This window comes from Aquarana catesbeiana, linkage group LG06 (assembly GCF_042186555.1).
Source record: "Aquarana catesbeiana isolate 2022-GZ linkage group LG06, ASM4218655v1, whole genome shotgun sequence".
Classification (NCBI taxonomy): domain Eukaryota; kingdom Metazoa; phylum Chordata; class Amphibia; order Anura; family Ranidae; genus Aquarana; species Aquarana catesbeiana.
Genome location: NC_133329.1, coordinates 12,799,031 through 12,821,120, shown reverse-complemented (window position 1 = coordinate 12,821,120; position 22,090 = coordinate 12,799,031).

Sequence of the window (22,090 nt, the reverse complement as noted above, 5' to 3'; positions counted from 1 at the left end):
ACATCATAGAGAGGGACATATGACTCTGCGCAAGCACTATGCTGTATAACAGGTTTTAAAAGAACAGGATTTTTTTTTTTTTAGGGTTAAAACCACTTTAACCGCTTCAGCCACGGAAGATTTTACCCCCTTCCTGACCAGAGCACTTTTTGCGATTCGGCACTGCGTCACTTTAACTTAAAATTGCGCAGTCGTGCGAGGCTGCACCCAAATGACAACAAAATTGACGTCCTTTTTTTCCCACAAATAGAGATTTCTTTTAGTGATATTTGATCACCTCTGCGGTTTTTATTTTTTGCGCTATAAACAAAAATAAGAGCGACAATTTTTTTTAAAAATGCATTATTTTTTTCTATAATAAATATCCCCCCAAAATATATAAAAAAACTATTTTTTTCCTCAATTTAGGCCGATACGTATTTTTCTACATATTTTTGGTAAAAAAAAAATCACAATAAGCGTATATTGAATTTTAATTGTTTATATTGATAAAAGTGATGGTATAAAGCTGCGGAAGTTTGCCTTCTGTTCGTTTTTATCTTACCTGTCCGCAGTGTATGGTGATTAATTAAAAACTGTGAAAAAGAAGCAAGGGATAACCACCACAGGCTGAACTTTCATGACATGGTGGTAAAGCCCTTGTCGTGTGATCGGAGCCCAGAGTGACTGTGTCCTCCTGTTACAGGAAAAGAGAATGTCATTGTGGTGGTTGATGACCTCATGGATGCCAGCAATGAAGAGAAGCAGAGGATACTGAAAAACCAGCCCAGCATTGGTTCTCTGGCTGGAGGTCTGTTCCTGTTTAGTGAGCAACACAAAGATCCTGAGACAATGGAAGAAATAATGACCATTATACGGAATGATGGTAAGTACATCTACAATATGTGACTACTATGACACCTACTACAGTGTATTGTGAGTATTATCATTCCCTGAGCATTTCTCTCCTGTTTTTTCAGTATATACCAGAGTTAGCAGGAATCTTATGAATGCAGTATATATATATATATATATATATATATATATATATATATATATATATATATATATATATATATATATATATATATATATATATATACACATATACGTATATATATATATATATATATATATATATATATATATATATATATATATATATATATATATATATATATATATATATATATATATATATATATATATATATATATAAATTGATAAATTGGCCGCAGACAGAATTTGCATAGTTTTTTATAAAGCTCTTTAGTCAAACTCTCTGACAAAAAATAAATGCACCCATATGCATCTTAAAAAATTGCATTTGTTGTAAGTTTAACAAAAGGTGAACTAAGACTTTAAAAAAAAAATCTGTGCTCATGTAGCACCCTGGTGTAAGGCAGGGTTGCTAACAAATCTCGTTTGCTAGGTGGTAACCAGCCTGGTTGATTGTTAGGGAGATCCACTGGCTGTTGCCCTAAATCTGGATTTGGTGCATCTCTCTCTTCTGTCAATAGGTGGCACTGCTGCCTTTGTCATTAGAATGACAAGATCACAGTGAGTTCAGGTTATGGATAGACATAATTTCTCAGCCAATCAGAGTAGCTATTTTAGACGCTGGGGCAGTCAATTTAAGGGGAAGGAGTCAGGTGATCAGTGATCTTTTGAAGCCTGAGTCCTAGCCAGGTGTGTAGAGGCTCAGCCCAAGGGGAGGCTGATCATTTGCAGAGGTTCAGCCGGACGGTGAACCTGAGTGTTGCCAGAGGTGAAGGAGAAGCAGTTGCCACATGGGACGACCACTCTTGTTACCAGAGGCAAGTGAGAACCAGAGGTCAGAGATAAAGGGGACACCGTCGCCAGTAAGGGACAACTACTCCTGTTATCAGAGGTCAGCTTTGTGAAGTCTGAAGAGGTACCAGAGCAACCTTTTTCATTAGCCGGGGACGGTGAACAAGCTGGGAAAGCTTCAGCGTTCAAGTCAGGCACCCAGGGGGTGAGCATGGATGACACTCGAAGAGGATTCAGGGGGTTTTGCTGGGAGCCAAGCCAGGGACCCAGAAGGTAGCGTGGGTGACTCTTGGAGTGTACAGCAGGTTAGCTGTGGAAGAGCTCAGGGGATCCAGCATGTGTGGATCTACATTGAAGTTGGAGAGTTCAGTTGCCATAGGAGACAGCAGTTCTACAAATACAGTTGCTGCAACCAGCCTAAAGGCCCTCAACCTGTTTAGCTGTCTGCCTATTTTGTCTTGGAGTCTGCCAATTACAATTGCATCTGCCCAAGGGTGTCTTGGCCCTAACTCTCTCTCCCCCAGTTCTTGTTAAGAGACAATAAATCTCTTTTGTTTGCATCCAAAAAGTGACTGGCGCCCAATCATTCCATCTTGCATCACACCCACTATGCCTAGTAACCCACTCTACAAAGAAGGATGTCAGCTCTCCCTGACTCTGGAGGTCACCATTAGGCCTCTGGAGGTCAGGAATGCCGCTACACTCATTTTGTTTGCTTTAAAAGACAAGCCGGTAGGTTAATTGGCTTCTGTCCAGAATTGTCCCTAGTATATGACTGTGATGTGGGGAACTTGGATTGTGGGCTCCTTGAGGATAGGGACCGATGTGAGTGTGCGATGTATGTTTGGAGCGCTGCGTAAATTGATGGCACTATATGGGTACCTTATATAAAAAATAATAAAATAGATGAGCATCTCAATGAGACACAATGTACCGGGATAGGGACAATTGTAGACACACACCCGCACTCACTTAGGTTGAACTGGATGGACTGGTGTCTTTATCCAACCTTACTAACTATGTAACTATGTAAAAAAAAATAGGAACAATCAAGCTCTGTCTGTTATATATATTTTTTTATTTGGACTAATCTCAAAATTTCACAACAAGCTTTCAGGGTCTCCTTTCTTCAAGGTCCATGCCAAGAAAGCTGGCCCTGAAATGTTGGATGTTAGTGGAAATTAAAAAAAAAATTACTCAATTGTTCCTGTTACAAATGTACTACAATCACCTCAAGCTTAGAGGGAAAACGTGAAAAAGTATTAATATATGTATATATATATATATATATATATATATATATATATATATATATATATACTGTACATTTTTTAACCTGTGTTAACTTTTTAAAAATAAACCATTTTGCTAACCTTAAACCTGTAAAATATGTTGTTCCCATTATCCTAACATTGTGCTGTTTCAGGGAGGAGGAATGATATCAGAGTTGACATCAGCATTGAAGATAAGCCACAGATATGGGAAAATGAGCAACACAAAGTCCCACAAATGACCGTCATAGAGAACCATGGTAAGTATCTACATCTATATGACTATTGTGGCTCATTCTAAATTGCATTGTGTGCTATTATTCCCGAGGGATTTCTGTCCTGTTTTTCAGTACCTACCATAGTTAGAAAATATTTTATATATATATATATTTACAGTATATACATAAGTCCAAAAAATAAGGCGCCATTCATGAGGCTTGAAAAGTGAACTTGAAAACATTCATGAGGCTTGAAAGGTGAACACACCGTGAAGATAAAACACTAATATATATATAGACATTCTGGGGAATTTAGCTCAGTGGTGGTCCGTGCCAGTCAAAACTGTGTTTTAGAGCTTACTAGCCCACTTTTATTAAACTTAATGAAAGTCCATCATAAAATAGTTTAGCTTTTGGATGGTCCCTCAGACCATCTTACACAGTACCTCTGTGTTCCTCTGTCCCTCTCTCAGCCCCCCCCCCCCCCCACCAGCTTTCCTCATTTTCTCAGCTCTCTGACTTTCTCATTATTTTTAGACACAGCTCCATTCTGCACGGGCCCATGCCTTGATAGGGGATCTTCTGAAGAACCTGGACTCTGAGACTTCCATATTCCCTCAGTCCTCTGCACTCACTTCTGATTCACGTAGCCATCGTGATACTCGCAGCTGTCTGGACAAGGAGCCTCCTGACTCCATCATAAAATATGGTCTCCAGAGCACCTGTCTCCTAATGGGAGCCTCCGTATGCCCAGGCCTGTCATTATAAAGGCTGTACGCATTTGGTCACACAGCCTTCTGGTCTCTCATAAGTATCCATGCACACTGAAGCTCATAGATGGCCGTTTTTGGGAGTTTGGGCGTTTTTTTTTAACAGCCCATAAACTCCCATCTATGTTATCCTATGTGTTCATGCACACATAGACGTTTTTGGATGTTTATCAGCAGTGGAGTTTATGGGCTGTTTTCTGAACGCCATGAAATCGCATTCAGGAGTCGTTTTTCTGACCACAAAAAACCGCCGAATGCTCATAATCGCTAATAAACGTCGATAAATGCTCAAAAACGTGGCTCACCAGAGTTTTTGATCCATTCAAAAAATAAAAACGCCAAAAAACGCTAACGCGGGAAAAACACTAATATACGCTATTGCAAAAACTTTGAAAGACTCACTGCAGAGCTACTGGCGTTTTTATAACGCTATTTTAACGTCCAGTGTGCATGGAGCCTAAGACTAAATCTGGATATCCCATAGTTTGTAGACGTGACAACTTTTGCGCAAACCAATCAATATACACTTATTGGGGATTTTTTTTACCAAAAATATGTAGAAGAATACATATTGGCCTAAATCTATAAAGAAGGTAGATTTTTTAAATATTTTTTTTATTGGATATGTTTTATAGCAGAAAATAAAAAATATTGTTTTTTTTTTTCAAAATTGTCGGTCTTTTTTCGTTTATTTGGGTACAACGTCCCAATGTCACACGGCCGCGCAGTTGTCAGTTAAAGTAACGCAGTGCCGTATCGCAAAAAAAAAAATGGCCTTGTCATTAAGGGGGTAAACCCTTCCCGGGGCTGAAGTGGTTAAACATTACATAAAGATGGGTGTGTACAAATCTAAGCATGCGTTAGATGTGTGAGGAAATCTGGACCGTTCAATATTTTTAATCCTGTTTAAGCTAAATATTTCACTTTGGAAGCTTGGCAGTCGTTTAAGGATTCTTCCTCAAGTTTCCCCTTGTTTTTTAAAAACATTTTTGTTCTATTTTTTCTTTTTATTTTAAATCTTTATTAAGATAAGACAACAGCGTACAAGTACAAAATCACATTATCCAGTAAAGTATAGAGGTACACACTCTTATCTCAAAGTCAAAGTGTGAATTTTTTTCCAAATTGTATGGATTAGGTATCCATAAGAACGTACGGTAAATGTTGACTAGGAACAGGTATATAAAGTACATCTGAAAAAGTAGCCCCCGGACCATATGGGAGAGATTGGCCAGAACGCTCAGACCATATAAAGCAGTGATGGCGAACCTTGGCACCCCAGATGTTTTGGAACTACATTTCCCATGATGCTCAAGGGCATCATGGGAAATGTAGTTCCAAAATATCTGGGGTTCCAAGGTTCGCCATCACTGATACGGAGTATAGGATTAGGAAATAATAACTGTGGCAAAAAAGTGGAAGGAAAGACGAAAGATGGAAGAAAATGGAGAGAAATAAAAGGGAAGAGGGTTAGGGTCACCCTCCAGGCCGATCCACACAGGTGTAGGCAATGAGGTCCAGTCATGAGCTGAGTAGATCATCCCATAGTTCAAGTAACGACTGGTCAAAGTTTTTGGGTGAAGAAAATTGTCAACCCAAGGTTGCCAAATTTGTAAATGTTTAGGAAGATGATCTAATATGGTGGACTCCATCTTACTATGAATCATAGCTTGCATTACCCTCTGTTTCATTTGAGGAGCAGATAGGCCGGGTGTCCTCTATCTTCTTTCTCATTTTTGTTTGGTGTTGTTGAGAAATCAAAATGATCACATCAAATGTCCATATTACAAAGGGATGCCTTGACACCGGAAACGTGTTGGCTACAGCTTGTCTGCCTATTGTCAATCCACAGACATTTGATGTGATGGTCTGGCGCTCGATCTTTTTTTTTTGTCTTATTTGAGAATCAAAAAAGCACAGAGATGTTTGTAGATTCTGTACTTCATTGTAAGTAAATGAAAACAGGCTGTTTCTTGGACCAACGTGTAGAATTTGGGAAGGAATATTTTTTTTTTTTTTTTACGGCCCACCAGTTATAAACTTAGGATCTTGTGGCAGGTTTGTGCGATTGAGTCTGTCACCACAAAGGGAATATAGTTAGACAAGCAAGGCAATTTTTTTTAGAAAAGTAGATAAGGATATGATTGTCCTCTTGCATGAGTTGTAAAATGTCTCCAAATTCTTACAGAGAAGACTACATATTCTGATGATGAAAATATAATGGACCATACTAGCTCCAGGACCAGGGTATGTATTCATGTACAGTATGGACATATGAGCTTTCAACACCGGATATCATGAATTTGTGTCTACCTTGTCCAGAACAACCAACAAATACCATATTTTAGATTTATACTGCATAATAAGAAACAGATATGAACAAACATATAAAAGAACATTCAGAATTAATTTATTCAATCTGCTCTCCTGATCCGATTTACCAAAATTTTACATTCATTATTGCAGTGGAATATTCCCTCACCTCAGAGGCATAAGTAGAACCTTAAGGCCCCAGAACTGGTGCCCAAAATGGAACTGCATATTCCAGATGAGGTCTTACTAATGATTTGTACAATGATATCTCTCTCTCTGGAGTCCATACCTCTCTTATACAAGAAAGGACTTTGCTCGCTTTGGAAACCGCGGCTTGGCATTGCATGTTATTATTGAGCTTATGATCTACCAAAACCCCCAGATCCTTCTCCACCATTGATCCCCCCAGATCCTTCTCTACTATGGATTCCCCCAGTTGTACTCCCCCTAGTATGTATGATGCATATTCTTAGCCCCCAAGTGTATAACTTTACATTTTTCACCATTAAACCTCATTTGCCACATAGTTGCCTAATTAAACAGTGCAGTGCATCAAAATGTAAAAGCAACAATAGCAAAGACACTGTGTGCAATGACGTCATCGAATAAACCCTGTCCCTACGTGTTTCGTCACCAGGCACATTAAGTGATGCAAAGGAAAAAGTATAAAGTCTGATGCAATTGAGGCATCTTGTCTGCATGATATATTGTTTTTTCATTTATAACTGTTGTGGCATGGATGAGATGTTATTTTATGTATTTTGCTACAGTAATTTATGATTTTATTTAGATTGTTTATGTACATATGAGAGTGTTATAAGGTGTGGGCAGCTGTTTACTTAATTACATAACTAATTAATTATTAACTAATGCAATATAAAATGATAAATATATGCTTAATGTACTACTAAATGGTGAACATCTTTTACCTTAAAGCCTAAGTTTAAGCACAAAGGATGGAACTTACAGTACATAAAATGAGAAGTGTCCCTTGTGCTCATGTTGGCTGTCTTAGTTAACCGCTAGCCGACCAGCTGCCGTATAAGTTATACGGCGGCAGGTTGGCACGGCTGTGCAAATCGCTGTAGGTATACGCCGGCTCTTTAAGACGCTATTGTAGACGCACGCGAGCGCCCAGCAGAGCCAATGCGCATGCCCGGTGGGCGCAATGTCCGTCGGGAACCAACGATTGCTTGTGACAGAACGAAAACCGGGATGTGTGTGTTTAAACACACATCCCGGTTCTGTCAGGGGAGAGGAGACAGATCGTGTGTTCCTACTAAGTAGGAACAACAATATGTCTCCTCTCTCAGTCAGTCCCATCCCCCCACAGTTAGAACACACATGAGGGAACACATTTAACCTCTTAATCGCCCCCTAGTGTTAACCCCTTCCCTGCCAGTGACATTTGTACAGTAATCAGGGAATATTTTTAGCTCTGATCGCTGTATAAATGTCAGTGGTCCCAAAAAAGTGTCAGAAGTGTCCGACCTGTCTGCCGCAATGTCGCAGTGCCGATAAAAATCGCAGATCACCGTCATTACTTGTAAAAAAAAAATAATAATAATAAAAATTACATAAATCTATCCCCTATTTTGTAGACGCTATAACTTTTGTGCAAATCAATCAATATACGCTTATTGTGATTTTCTTTTTACGAAAAGTATGTAGAAGCATACATATCGACCTAAACTGATGAAGAAATGTTTATTTATTATAGCATAAAGTACAAAATATTGTGTTTTTTTTCAAAATCGTCGCTCTTTTTTTGTTTATAGTGCAAAAAATTTAAAAAAGTGCAGAGATGATCATATACCACCAAATGAAAGCTCCATTTGAGGGGGGGAAATAGGACATAAATAAAAATTTTGTTTGGGTACAACGTCGCACGACTGCGCAATTGTCAGTTAAATCGACGCAGTGCCGTATCGCAAAAAGTGCTCTGGTCAGGAAGGGGGCAAATCCTTCCAGGGCTGATGTGGTTAAAGCCTTCAGTCCTCTACCTTCTCCCTTTTACCTTTGCAGCATTAATCTTCAAGTAATGGGGGGTTAATACAGATACTGGAACTGCCATAGTACTTGTCAAGAGTACTGACTATAGAGGTTGATTTACTTAAACTGGAGAGAGAAAAATCTGGTGCAGCCGTGCATAGAAACCAATCAGCTTCCAAGTTATTTTGTCACAGCTTCATTGAACAAGCTGAAGTTAGAAGCCGATTGGCTGCCATGCACAGCTGCTCCAGTTTTAGTAAATCAACCCGTATGCCTGCCCCTTCTGCCCCCCAACTCCATTCATAAAAACTGCACTACGACTTGCTTCAAAGAAAAGCGCTCTATTAATGGAGGAGGTGGACCTTTCGTTCATCTTCCTCTCCTCTATTCATTCATCGTCTTTCATTGAGGAACAGTAAAAGTTTCTATGAATGGAGGAGGGTGACGGAAAGGGGCGGGCATAGGTGGCACTCTACGTGAGTGCCTATGGCAGGTCCAACAGCTGTATAAACCCCCCGCAGCACCTGGAATATTACTGGTGTTTTAACCCCAGAGTATGGGGGGCAGAAGACTGAAGATTTCCACTAAGACAGCAGACACCAGCACAAGGGACACTTCTCGCTGAATGTAAGTACTGTCCCTTGTGATGATTAAAAAAATAATTGACTAAATGTGGGCTTTAGTGCATTCATGGCAAGGTAAAATAAAAATCTCCATTATTAGTACTACCCCCATCCTCAAACGCTTATTGGGTGTCTGTCAGACAGTCGCTGGACCCTCCAAGAGCCACGATGCTTTGAACTTCCTCATCGCTAAGGGGAATGGGGAAGGTAGGTGAGCATTTGGCTCCTGCAAGGAAGGAGCTGGGAGGAGGGAGCATGGCTTGCAGGGGGGCTGTGTGTGTGTCAATAAATGCACCCATCCCCAGCCGGGAGAGTGCACACAGGTGTCATTTAGGAGTGATTTATCTAAAGGAGACACCCATGAAGAGAGAGAGGTAGGGCAGTAGGGTAACACCTAAGAAAAATGCAAACATTCAAGGCGTAGACTTTACTCAGTGTATATATCTGGACTTGAATAAAATAAAATAGTTAGGTTTTATTATCACTTTATTTAAATGGTTTGTATGATCTATCTATCTATCTATCTATCTATCTATCTATCTATCTATCTATCTATCTATCTATCTATCTATCTATCTATCTATCTATCTATCTATCTATCTATCTATCTATCTATTCCCTAGTTTGTGTGTTTTTGGTATTTTGTTACCTTTGAGTAATTTTGTATTTTTTTTTTCTTAGCCAGTTGACTTTTGTGGTCACGGGTCCTTTGTTACAACCAGAAATAAAAACCCACGTTCCTCTCTGGTAAAGTACAAGGTTGGCATTTTCTCGAGGTCGGGGAACGATAACTATCAATGGTTGGTGAACTCCCTGCAGACAGCCAATATAGGAAGGTCAATAGACGTGTGCAATGTCTACATCTCCAACAACTACCAATCATATTACTCAAAGATGTCCCGGTGCAACTTCGCCATCCTCTACCACACCAAGAAACAAGGAAGACTGAACATCAGCGACATCACCGACTCCATTTATGACAAGGAGCTGAGAGAGCTGTCTGAGTTTTTTGGTGAGACTGAACAATGTGATCTGCCGTAATGTTGTACATTTTACTGAAATGATCAAAATTGAAATTGTAGAATTAGTTATTTCTTAGGAGTTCCAAATACCTATGAAGGATTGTTGTAGCTTCGGAGAGAAGCCAGTACATTTCCAAATGTGAGGTCAATGTCTCCTCTAATGTCCTGGCCTATACAGGACTGATGAATTTCTGCCATCACTTGGATAGAGCACAGAGCAATGTGCATTCCGAGAGGAAAGTTGGAGGTTGGCCATTATTCATTCAGGGAAAGAGTTGGCGCTTACATCAGCCTCAGTGACTATCCACCTGACTATTGCATACCTAAAAGTGAAGGGGACTATAGGGAAAAACAATTATGAATACATGACTATAATAAGTCCATAGTAGTCCACAGTATAACACTTGAAGGCAGCCCAGTGGAGATAAGAATCAAAATCTTGGAGGCTGGAGGGAAGAAGCACAAAGGCGCCACTCTAAGTGCGGTATGTTAATCGATTTTAATGAGCAAATATAGCATATGTACTCACAAGAGGCATGTAAGTTGTGGGAGAAGAACCATCCGGGAGGGAGTCCATCCGTGGCTGAGCGCTGATGTAGTGGAGCGGGTTGCGCCGGTGGTTGCCGACGTTTCCTGGACCTCGGGCACACAGGGAGCCGGTGGATAATGTCGCTTCCGGTTGGGACGGTGGACCAATAGGTGACGGAGCATGTGCTCCTTCTTCAGACCTCTAGCCATTATTCATTGTCACTAGTCTGGCATGAGCCTCACTCTTTTTCTCTCTCTGTACGCATGGCTTGTCCCTTATTATACTGTCAGGATTTGGGGTCCCCCCCAAAATCCATACCAGACCCTTATAGGAATCTGAGCATGCAACCCGGCAGGCCAGAAAAGAGTGGGGAGGAGCGATTGCCCTCCCTCTGAACCATACCAGGCCACATGCCTTAAACATGGTGGGGGGGGGGGGGGCTGTGGGGGAGGGGGGCTCTAAAGGACCTGATGTGGATTAGTGGGGGAACCCCACACTGTTTTTTTTAATGCCTCTTTTGTTTACATTCTGGTGTAATGATTAGCCAAAATTGCAAGTCGTTGAAATAACACAAGGCCATAACAAATGAATCCAAAATAACTTTAGAAAAATATGAATCGATTTGGAAATCACAAATATGCAAAATCTGAATCCCAAAATATGAAACAAATTCTGAAAACAAATCATTTTAACATAACGAATATGACGAAACAAAATGATTTACTTAACAAAGGAATCCGAAACTAAACACATTTTTCATTGTGCACATCTCTACAAACAACCTTATTTTTCTCAGGTGAACTACTAATCCGTTCAAAAATGTAAAGTGTTACTAAACCCAGGAGCCTGCATTCACTATATCTGATCTCCCCAGGAGCCTGCATTCACTATATCTGGTCTCCCCATGGGCATGCATTCACTATATCCGGTCTCCCCAGGAGCCTGCATTCACTATATTTGGTCTCCCCAGGAGCCTGCAGTCACTATATCTTCTCTCCTCAGGAGCCTGCAGTCACTATATCTGGTCTCCCCAGGAGCCTGCAGTCACTATATCTGCTCTCCTCAGGAGCCTGCAGTCACTATATCTGAGCTCCCCAGGAGCCTGCAGTCACTATATCTGGTATCCCCCGGAGCCTGCAGTCACTATATCTGCTCTCCCCAGGATCCTGCAGTCACTATATCTGCTCTCCCCAGAAGCCTGCAGTCACTATATCTGATCACCCCAGGAGATTGTAGTCACAATATCTGCTCTCCCCAGGAGCCTGCAGTCACTATATCTGCTCTCCCCAGAAGCCTGCAGTCACTATATCTGGTCTCCCCAGGAGCCTGCATTCACTATATCTGATCTCCCCAGGAGCCTGCAGTCAATATATCTGATCTCCCCAGGACCATGCAGTCAATATATCTGGTCTCCCCAGGAGCCTGCATTCACTATATCTGGTCTCCCTAGGAACCTGCAGTCACTATATCTGCTCTCCACAGGAGCCTGCAGTCACTATATCTGATCTCCCCAGGAGCCTGCAGTCACTATATCTGCTCTCCTCAGGAGCCTGCAGTCACTATATCTGGTCTCCCCAGGAGCCTGCAGTCACTATATCTGCTCTCCTCAGGAGCCTGCAGTCACTATATCTGGTCTCCCCAGGAGCCTGCAGTCACTATATCTGCTCTCCTCAGGAGCATGCAGTCACTATATCTGATCTCCCCAGGAGCCTGCAGTCACTATATCTGGTATCCCCAGGAGCCTGCCGTCACTATATCTGGTCTCCCCAGGAGTCTGCAGTCACTATATCTGCTCTCCCCAGGAGCCTGCAGTCAATATATCTGGTCTCCCCAGGAGCCTGCATTCACTATATCTGGTCTCCCTAGGAACCTGCAGTCACTATATCTGCTCTCCACAGGAGCCTGCAGTCACTATATCTGATCTCCCCAGGAGCCTGCAGTCACTATATCTGCTCTCCTCAGGAGCCTGCAGTCACTATATCTGGTCTCCCCAGGAGCCTGCAGTCACTATATCTGCTCTCCTCAGGAGCCTGCAGTCACTATATCTGGTCTCCCCAGGAGCCTGCAGTCACTATATCTGCTCTCCTCAGGAGCATGCAGTCACTATATCTGATCTCCCCAGGAGCCTGCAGTCACTATATCTGGTATCCCCAGGAGCCTGCCGTCACTATATCTGGTCTCCCCAGGAGTCTGCAGTCACTATATCTGCTCTCCCCAGGAGCCTGCAGTCACTATATCTGATCACCCCAGGAGATTGTAGTCACTATATCTGCTCTCCCCAGGAGCCTGCAGTCACTATATCTGATCACCCCAGGAGATTGTAGTCACTATATCTGGTCTCCCCAGGAGCCTGCAGTCACTATATCTGGTCTCCCCAGGAGCCTGCATTTACTATATCTGATCTCCCCAGGAGCCTGCAGTCATTATATCTGATCTCCCCAGGACCCTGCAGTCACTATATCTGATCTCCCCAGGAGCCTACAGTCACTATATCTAGTCTCCCCAGGAGCCTGAATTCACTATATCTGCTCTCCCCAGGAGCCTGCAGTCACTATATCTAGTCTCCCCAGGAGCCTGAATTCACTATATCTGGTCTCCCCAGGAGCCTGCATTCACTATATCTGATCTCCCCAGGAGCCTGCAGTCAATATATCTGATCTCCCCAGGACCATGCAGTCACTATATCTGGTCTCCCCAGGAGCCTGCATTCACTATATCTGGTCTCCCTAGGAACCTGCAGTCACTATATCTGCTCTCCCCAGGAGCCTGCAGTCACTATATCTGATCTCCCCAGGAGCCTGCAGTCACTATATCTGCTCTCCTCAGGAGCCTGCAGTCACTATATCTGGTCTCCCCAGGAGCCTGCAGTCACTATATCTGCTCTCCTCAAGAGCCTGCAGTCACTATATCTGGTCTCCCCAGGAGCCTGCAGTCACTATATCTGCTCTCCTCAGGAGCATGCAGTCACTATATCTGATCTCCCCAGGAGCCTGCAGTCACTATATCTGGTATCCCCAGGAGCCTGCCGTCACTATATCTGGTCTCCCCAGGAGTCTGCAGTCACTATATCTGCTCTCCCCAGGAGCCTGCAGTCACTATATCTGATCACCCCAGGAGATTGTAGTCACTATATCTGCTCTCCCCAGGAGCCTGCAGTCACTATATCTGATCACCCCAGGAGATTGTAGTCACTATATCTGGTCTCCCCAGGAGCCTGCAGTCACTATATCTGGTCTCCCCAGGAGCCTGCATTTACTATATCTGATCTCCCTAGGAGCCTGCAGTCACTATATCTGCTCTCCCCAGGAGCCTGCATTCACTATATCTGATCTCCCCAGGAGCCTACAGTCACTATATCTAGTCTCCCCAGGAGCCTGAATTCACTATATCTGCTCTCCCCAGGAGCCTGCAGTCACTATATCTAGTCTCCCCAGGAGCCTGAATTCACTATATCTGGTATCCCCAGGAGCCTGCAGTCACTATATCTGGTCGCCCCAGGAGTCTGTAGTCACTATATCCATTCTCCCCAGGGGCCTGCAGTCACTATATCTGGTCTCCCCAGGAGCCTGCAGTCACTATATCTGGTCTCCCCAGGAACCTGAATTCACTATATCTGGTCTCCCCAGGAGCCTTGATTCACTATATCTGGTCTCCCCAGGAACCTGCAGTCACTATATCTGGTCTCCCCAGGTGCCTGCACTCACTATATCTGGTCTCCCCAGGAGCCTGCAGTCACTATATCTGGTCTCCCCAGGTGCCTGCACTCACTATATCTGGTCTCCCCAGGAGCCTGCATTCACTATATCTGGTCTCCGCAGGAGCCTGCAGTCACTATATCTGGTCTCCCCAGGAGCCTGCATTCACTAGATTTGCTCTCCCCAGGAGTCTGCAGTCACTATAACTGATCTCCCCAGGAGCCTGCAGTCACTATATCTGCTCTCTCCAGGACCATGCATACGCTATATCTGGTCTCCCCAGGAGCCTGCATATACTATTTCTGGTCTCCCCAGGAACCTGCAGTCACTATATCTGTTCTCCCCAGGAGCCTGCACTCACTATATCTGGTCTCCCCAGAAGCCTGCACTCACTATATCTGGTCTCCCCAGGAGCCTTCAGTCACTATATCTGGTCTCCCCAGGAGCCTGCAGTCACTACATCTGCTCTCCCCAGGAGCCTGCATTCACTATATCTGCTCTCCCCAGGAGCCTGCATTCACTATATCTGCTCTCCCCAGGAGCCTACAATCACTATATCTGGTCTCCCCAGGAGCCTGAATTCACTAAATCTGCTCTCCCCAGGAGCCTGCAGTCACTATATCTGGTCTCCCCAGGAGCCTGAATTCACTATATCTGGTATCCCCAGGAGCCTGCAGTCACTATATCTGGTCTCTCCTGGAGTCTGCAGTCACTATATCTGTTCTCCCCAGGAGCCTGCAGTCACTATATCTGCTCTCCCCAGAAGCCTGCAGTCACTATATCTGATCACCCCAGGAGATTGTAGTCACTATATCTGCTCTCCCCAGGAGCCTGCAGTCACTATATCTGCTCTCCCCAGAAGCCTGCAGTCACTATATCTGGTCTCCCCAGGAGCCTGCATTCACTATATCTGATCTCCCCAGGAGCCTGCAGTCAATATATCTGATCTCCCCAGGACCCTGCAGTCACTATATCTGGTCTCCCCAGGAGCCTGCATTCACTATATCTGGTCTCCCTAGGAACCTGCAGTCACTATATCTGCTCTCCCCAGGAGCCTGCAGTCACTATATCTGATCTCCCCAGGAGCCTGCAGTCACTATATTTGCTCTCCTCAGGAGCCTGCAGTCACTATATCTGGTCTCCCCAGGAGCCTGCAGTCACTATATCTGCTCTCCTCAGGAGCCTGCAGTCACTATATCTGGTCTCCCCAGGAGCCTGCAGTCACTATATCTGCTCTCCTCAGGAGCATGCAGTCACTATATCTGATCTCCTCAGGAGCCTGCATTCACTATATCTGGTATCCCCAGAAGCCTGCAGTCACTATATCTGGTCTCTCCAGGAGTCTGCAGTCACTATATCTGTTCTCCCCAGGAGCCTGCACTCACTATATCTGGTCTCCCCAGGAGCCTGCATTCACTATATTTGCTCTCCCCAGGAGCCTGCAGTCACTATATCTGGTCTCCCCAGGAACCTGAATTCACTATATCTGGTCTCCCCAGGAGCCTGCATTCACTATATCTGGTCTCCCCAGGAACATGCAGTCACTATATTTGGTCTCCCCAGGTGCCTGCACTCACTATATCTGGTCTCCCCAGGAGCCTGCATTCACTATATCTGGTCTCCGCAGAAGCCTGCAGTCTCTATATCTGGTCTCCCCAGGAGCCTGCAGTCACTATATCTGGTCTCCCCAGGAGCCTGCATTCACTATATCTGCTCTCCCCAGGAATCTGCAGTCACTATATCTGATCTCCCCAGGAGCCTGCAGTCACTATATCTGCTCTCCCCAGGACTCTACATTCACTATATCTGTTCTCCCCAGGAGCCTGCAGTCACTATATCTGTCTCCCCAGAAGCCTGCAGTCACTATATCTGGTCTCCCCAGGAGCCTGCATTCACTATATCTGCTATCCCCAGGAGTCTGCAGTCACTATATCTGATCTCCCCAGGAGCCTGCAGTCACTATATCTGCTCTCCCCAGGACCCTGCATTCACTATATCTGGTCTCCCCAGGAGCCTGCATTCACTATATCTGCTCTCCCCAGGAACCTGCAGTCACTATATCTGTTCTCCCCAGGAGCCTGCAGTCACTATATCTGGTCTCCCAGGGAGCCTGCACTCACTATATCTGGTCTCCCCAGGAGCCTTCAGTCACTATATCCGGTCTCCCCCGGAGCCTGCAGTCTCTATATCTGCTCTCCCTAGGAGTCTGCAGTCACTATATCTGCTCTCCCTAGGAGCCTGCATTCACTATATCTGGTCTCCCCAGGAGCCTGCAGTCACTATATCTGATCTCCCACAGTACACAGATCATGGAAATGCAATTATTTTATTAAATATAAACTGCTAAATACCTTTTCTCATCAGCAGTATATAGCAGTCTTGTGACTTCTATCAGTTTCTGGTTAAAGCTTGTAGGAGGAGTTTTCATTCTCCTTTGACTGTCCTATGAGGATGCAGGACCCCTGACCTTCTGTCTGGACAGTGCTGATTGCTCCTCTGCTGATCACATGCACTCTCCCAAGAAGAAAAAGAAAACTCTCTAGCAATACACAGCAAACTAAGCATTTGCAGAGTGACTCTGAGGCTCTGTTCTACCAGGAGATGGATTGTGGATAGTAGACGAAGGGGAGGATCAGAAAAGACAGGATCAAACAGCCTTTTTAAACAATATGCATAATTAACCCCTTAGGATCCACCGTGAGTATTACAAACATGCTTTACTGCATATACAGACTGATTTTATTGTTGTGGGTTTAGTAACACTTTAATTAAGGTGAACAGAGGTAGGGCTATTTGAAGTCCACCCTTGGTGACAACCATTGTTGCCCCTATAGATGGAGTGAACAAAAAAGCATACATAAGGAAGGCCAGGAAGTGTGTCAATGGCAGGATCAACAGATGAAAAAAGGAAAAAACATAAAGTGATTGTAAAGTCTTGTTTAAAAAAAATAAAGATAAATAACAAACATGCTTACTTCCTCTGTGCAGTTGGTTTTGCACAGAACAGCCCGGATCGTCCTCTTCTCGGGTCCCTCTTCTGCGCTCCTGGCCCCTCCCTCCTATCGAGTTCCCCCACAGCCAGCAGCTCTCTATGGGGGCACCTGAGCTGAATCACAGCTCCATGTGTCCATTCAGACACAGAGCCCCAGCCTGGCCCCGCCCCTCCCTCTCCTGATGGCTGACTAACTTTGACAGTCGGTGGAACCAATGGTGCCACTGCTGTGTCTCAGCCAATTAGGAGGAGTGACGGCTTAGACAATTGTGGACATCGCTGCATAGAGACGGGGCTCAGGTAAGTATTAGGGGGTGATGGGGGCGCTGCTACACACAGAAGATGTTAAATGTTACTGTTGCTGTGCCATGTCAAGCTGACCAAGATTTTCCATAGATGACAATGTTAAATCTTACGGAAGCTGTGTCATGTCAAGCTGACCAAGATCTCCCATACATGCCAATGTTAAATACTACTGGAAACATGCCATGTCAAGCTGACCAAGATTTTCCATAGATGACCATGTTAAATGTTATGGAAGCTGTGCCATGTCAAGCTGACCAAGATCTCCCATACATGCCAATGTTAAATGTTACTGGAGCCGTGTTATGTCAAGCTGACCAAGATTTTCCATTGACGACAATGTTAAATGTTACGGGAGCTGTGCCATGTCAAGCTGACCAAGATCTCCCATACATGCCAATGTTACTGGAGCCATGCCATGTCAAGCTGACCAAGATTTTCTATAGACGACAATGTTAAATGTTACGGGAGCTGTGCCATGTCAAGTTTACCAAGATTTTCCATAGACGACAATGTTAAATGTTACGGGAGCTGTGCCATGTCAAGCTTACCAAGATCTCCCATACATGCCAATGTCAAATGTTACTGGAGCTGTGCCATGTCAAGCTGACCAAGATTTTCCATAGATGACAATGTTGAATGTTACGGGAGCTTTGCCATGTCAAGCTGACCAAGATCTCCCAGGAGCCAATGCAAAGCTAGAAATGGTGCACAGCGCCATGGCCCCTAAAGGAGGAAGTTAAATTAGATCTAGGCATAAATCAGGTGTGTGAACAGAAAAAAATAAATTGTCAATTCATTTTTAGGATGCTGCATGGTGATGAGGAGTGAAAAATGTGGGTGGAACAGTGTGTCCACCTTATTTGTAAGCTAAATCCCAATGTTTTAGACTGTAGAGTATGTTCTTCCCATTATCATGGCATGGTGGAGTCCAGAGTGACTGTGTCCTCCTGTTACAGGAAAGGAGAATATCATTGTGGTGGCTGATGACCTGATGGACGCCAGCAATGAAGAGAAGCAGAGAATACTGGGAAACCAGTACAGCATTGGTTCTCTGGCCAAAGATCTGTTCCTGTTCAGGGAGCAACATAAAGACCCCGAGACCCTGCGAGAAATAAGGACCCTCATAGAGAAGAATGGTGAGTATTTACTTCTATGTGACTATTTTGGCTGTGTTACTGTATACTGTGAGCAGCGCCCATCCAGTGCCCAGAGCAAAACTGTGCCCTCCACCAACCAACCACCACCCGAGGGTGGAGGAGGGGTTGGGGCTAATAGTGGTGTGTAGAGCGAAATAAGAATTTTAGGGGTTTTAAAAGGTAGTGAGGAGGTGATATAACATCATCTTACGCCCCCAAGGGTCAAGAGTAGGTAATACACAGAGTGCTGTAGTCAGTAAAATGTAATACACAGAATGTAGGGGGCGTGACACATTACAGCTTACGAGTACAACATGAAAAGATTGCAGGATTCAGGGGTGTGTAGGGGAAAGGATAGTGCAAAATTCCCTTGCATGCAATACTCTCCCTCACTTTACCCTTTGGACAAAAATACCCCCTCCCCAAAAAAAAAAAAAATCTAGCACTAATCTGAGCACTCCCCCCTCCAAGCACAAATCACACCCCAACCCTTCTTTCTAGGACAAATTCTATTCCAACCCTCCAAATCCCCCCTCCCAGCACAAATCCCCACCTCCAATTCCACTCCCAGTACAAATCCCCCCCAACCCTTCCTTCTAGGACAGTGGTTCTCAACTCCAGTCCTCAGGACCCACCAACAGGCCAGATTTTAAGTATTACCTTGGGGAGATGCAGACTAGAATACTGCAATCACTGAGCAGCAAATGATATCACCTGTGATGTATTTCAGTTATCTTGCAAACCTGGCCTGTTAGTGGGTCCTGAGGACCGGAGTTGAGAACCACTGTTCTAGGACAAATTCTCTTCCAACCCTCCAAAATCCCCCCTCCCAACACAAATCCCCACCTCCAATTCCACTCCCAGTACAAATCCCCCCCAACCCTTCCTTCTAGGATAAATTCTCTTCCAACCCTCCAAATCCCCCTCCAAGCACAAATCTCCCCTCAAATTCCACCGCCCAGCACAAATCCACCCTCCAATTCCACTCCCAGCACAAATCCCCCCCCCCAACCCTTCCTTCTGGGACAAATTCTCTTCCAACCCTCCAAATCCCCCCTCCCAGCACAAATCCCCCCTCCAATTTCACCTCCCAGCACAAATCCCCCCTCCAATTCCACCTCCCAGCACAAATCCCCCCTCCAATTCCACTCCCAGCACAAATCCCCCCCCAACCCTTCCTTCTGGGACAAATTCTCTTCCAACCCTCCAAATCCCCCCTCCCAGCACAAATCCCCCCTCCAATTCCACCTCCCAGCACAAATCCAAACCTCTTCTTCTATCACAAATCCTCCAATTCCTCTACTACCTAAATTCCCCATGCCGGGTTCTCAAACTATAGTCATTGAAAAGTCACTGCAAGTAACATTAATAATAAAGTCCACCACCTTCAGGGCCCAAATCTCCACCACAGTCCCCCCTGAAGTTCATTCTTGAACTTATGTCCTCCTTCAATTATTCTGTACCCACCCACAACAGCCCAGAAGCCCCAACACTTCCCCACCACCACTGCGGCCTCCTCTTCCTTTCTTGAACACGCCGGAACGCCTCAAGGTAGGCTTAAGACAGCAAAGAAATCCTGGTGCCTTTGAGACTTCACATCCAAACCATGAGTGTCTGTACTGCAATGTTTCATCGCCCCTCTGCCTTGGAAGAGCGGAACTCCAACATTGATGGCGGGATCCTGGCATATCTAGTCCTGTATCTTTGTAAGACCATGTAACAGTTGCATCGATTGGATCGGACCACGAGACAGCACTTTTCAGCATGGTGAAGGAAAGTCCAGGAAAGTCTTATTCATGACACATTTATCTCAAGAAATAACTTGGTGGTCGCTGCTTCTTCAGGTGGGGTCGGGCGGGCCTCCAGACAGTCGTGCATGAATACAAAAAGAGAGAGGAGAACGTTAGTGTACAGATATTGGAGAAATGCTGGACAGGAGCAGAGTGTTGGCCATTAAGACTGAATACTTATAAAGGGTGTAATGTGGATGAGTAGAGTGGGTTCCCCACAGGGTACAGATTCTGAGCAACAGCCAGTATCATCCATGGCCCTTGATGGTAGGGATAGACAATACTGTCTGTTATTGCCAGGTCCCTGGGTTCACCACACCTGCTCACGGGGCTCAGGTTAAAGTAGTAGGTAGACTAGGGGTGGTGGAATTACATTAAGACATAAAACTGGATGTCCAGGGATACTTTAGTTAAAATATGGTACTTGCGGGCAGACAAAGTCTTTTTTAAACAAAAATGATATGACTGATGTCTTAGTTACATTATCTTGAGAAGATAGATGATAGAAATCAAAGGAAAAAACTCAGAGAGCATAATATTAAAGAAGAAAAAGGAATGGAAGAGAGGTGAGTAATGAAAATGAACAGGAAAAATAGTGGAAATGAAAAAAAAGAACAAAAAACGAAAAAAACTACAGATTGAACGCTGCTCCAACCAAGACTGTTAAAGAGCCTTGAATCTGTATATAAAAAAAATGAATACATTGGTTAAAAAAACATAATAAAAAAAAATAAAAAACAAAAAAAAACAAAACAAATGTTTTTCTTAAAAAAAACCTTCTCTCCCATTAACAGTATTTTTGCAGGTCAGGTACACAGATATTAACAACAAAAGGGAGAGACAAATAAAAAAAAAAAAAAAAAAAAAATGATTAAAACTTTTGGAATTTAGGTAAACCTGACTGCACTTTATTGCTAAAAATTGAAGAGGCTTATCCTTGGAACAAGAAAAATATAGTTCTAGGGTCCTCTCTTAAATGTGCCCCCCTTCCTGCCCAGGCCAATTTCCAGCTATCAGTGTTCTCACACTTTGAATGACAATTGCTCAGTCATGCTACACTGTACCCAAACCAATTTTTTATTATTATTTTATTCCCACAAATAGAGCTTTCTTTTGTTGATATTTGATCACTGCTGGGGTTTTTATTTTTCACGCAACAAATAAAAAAAGACCGAACATTTTGGAAAAAAAAAAGCTAGCAAAAGTATCAAGGGGTACAGGGTTTTTGTTGTTGTTGTTGTTTTCCTAAAAGCATTACATTTAATTCATTTGCTGTGCCCCAGAACCTGTACTGTGCCCCCTGGAATCCAGTATTGTGCACACCTAGAAGTAAGATGAAAGACTGTGTATAGTCAACATGGTAACAAAAAAAAATGGGGGGGGGTGGCCTGGGAAGGGATATATATAGATAAGGGCATCCTTATTTATGTACAGGATGAAACAAAGGTAGCCATTTGGCACTCCCACAAGGGGGGTATCAAAGAGCCCAAGAGAACTGGGAGACTGCAGATAGGGGTTGAACGGCAAGGGCAAGCCAAGGGGCCAGCCCAATGGGAGGTTTCCATTGTGTGTGGAGAGAGGCTGTGGAGTGAAACTAGAAAAAGATGGGAACTAGGAGTACAAAAAGGATGGAGAATTAGAGAACAGAAGGGCTGGGGAGCCT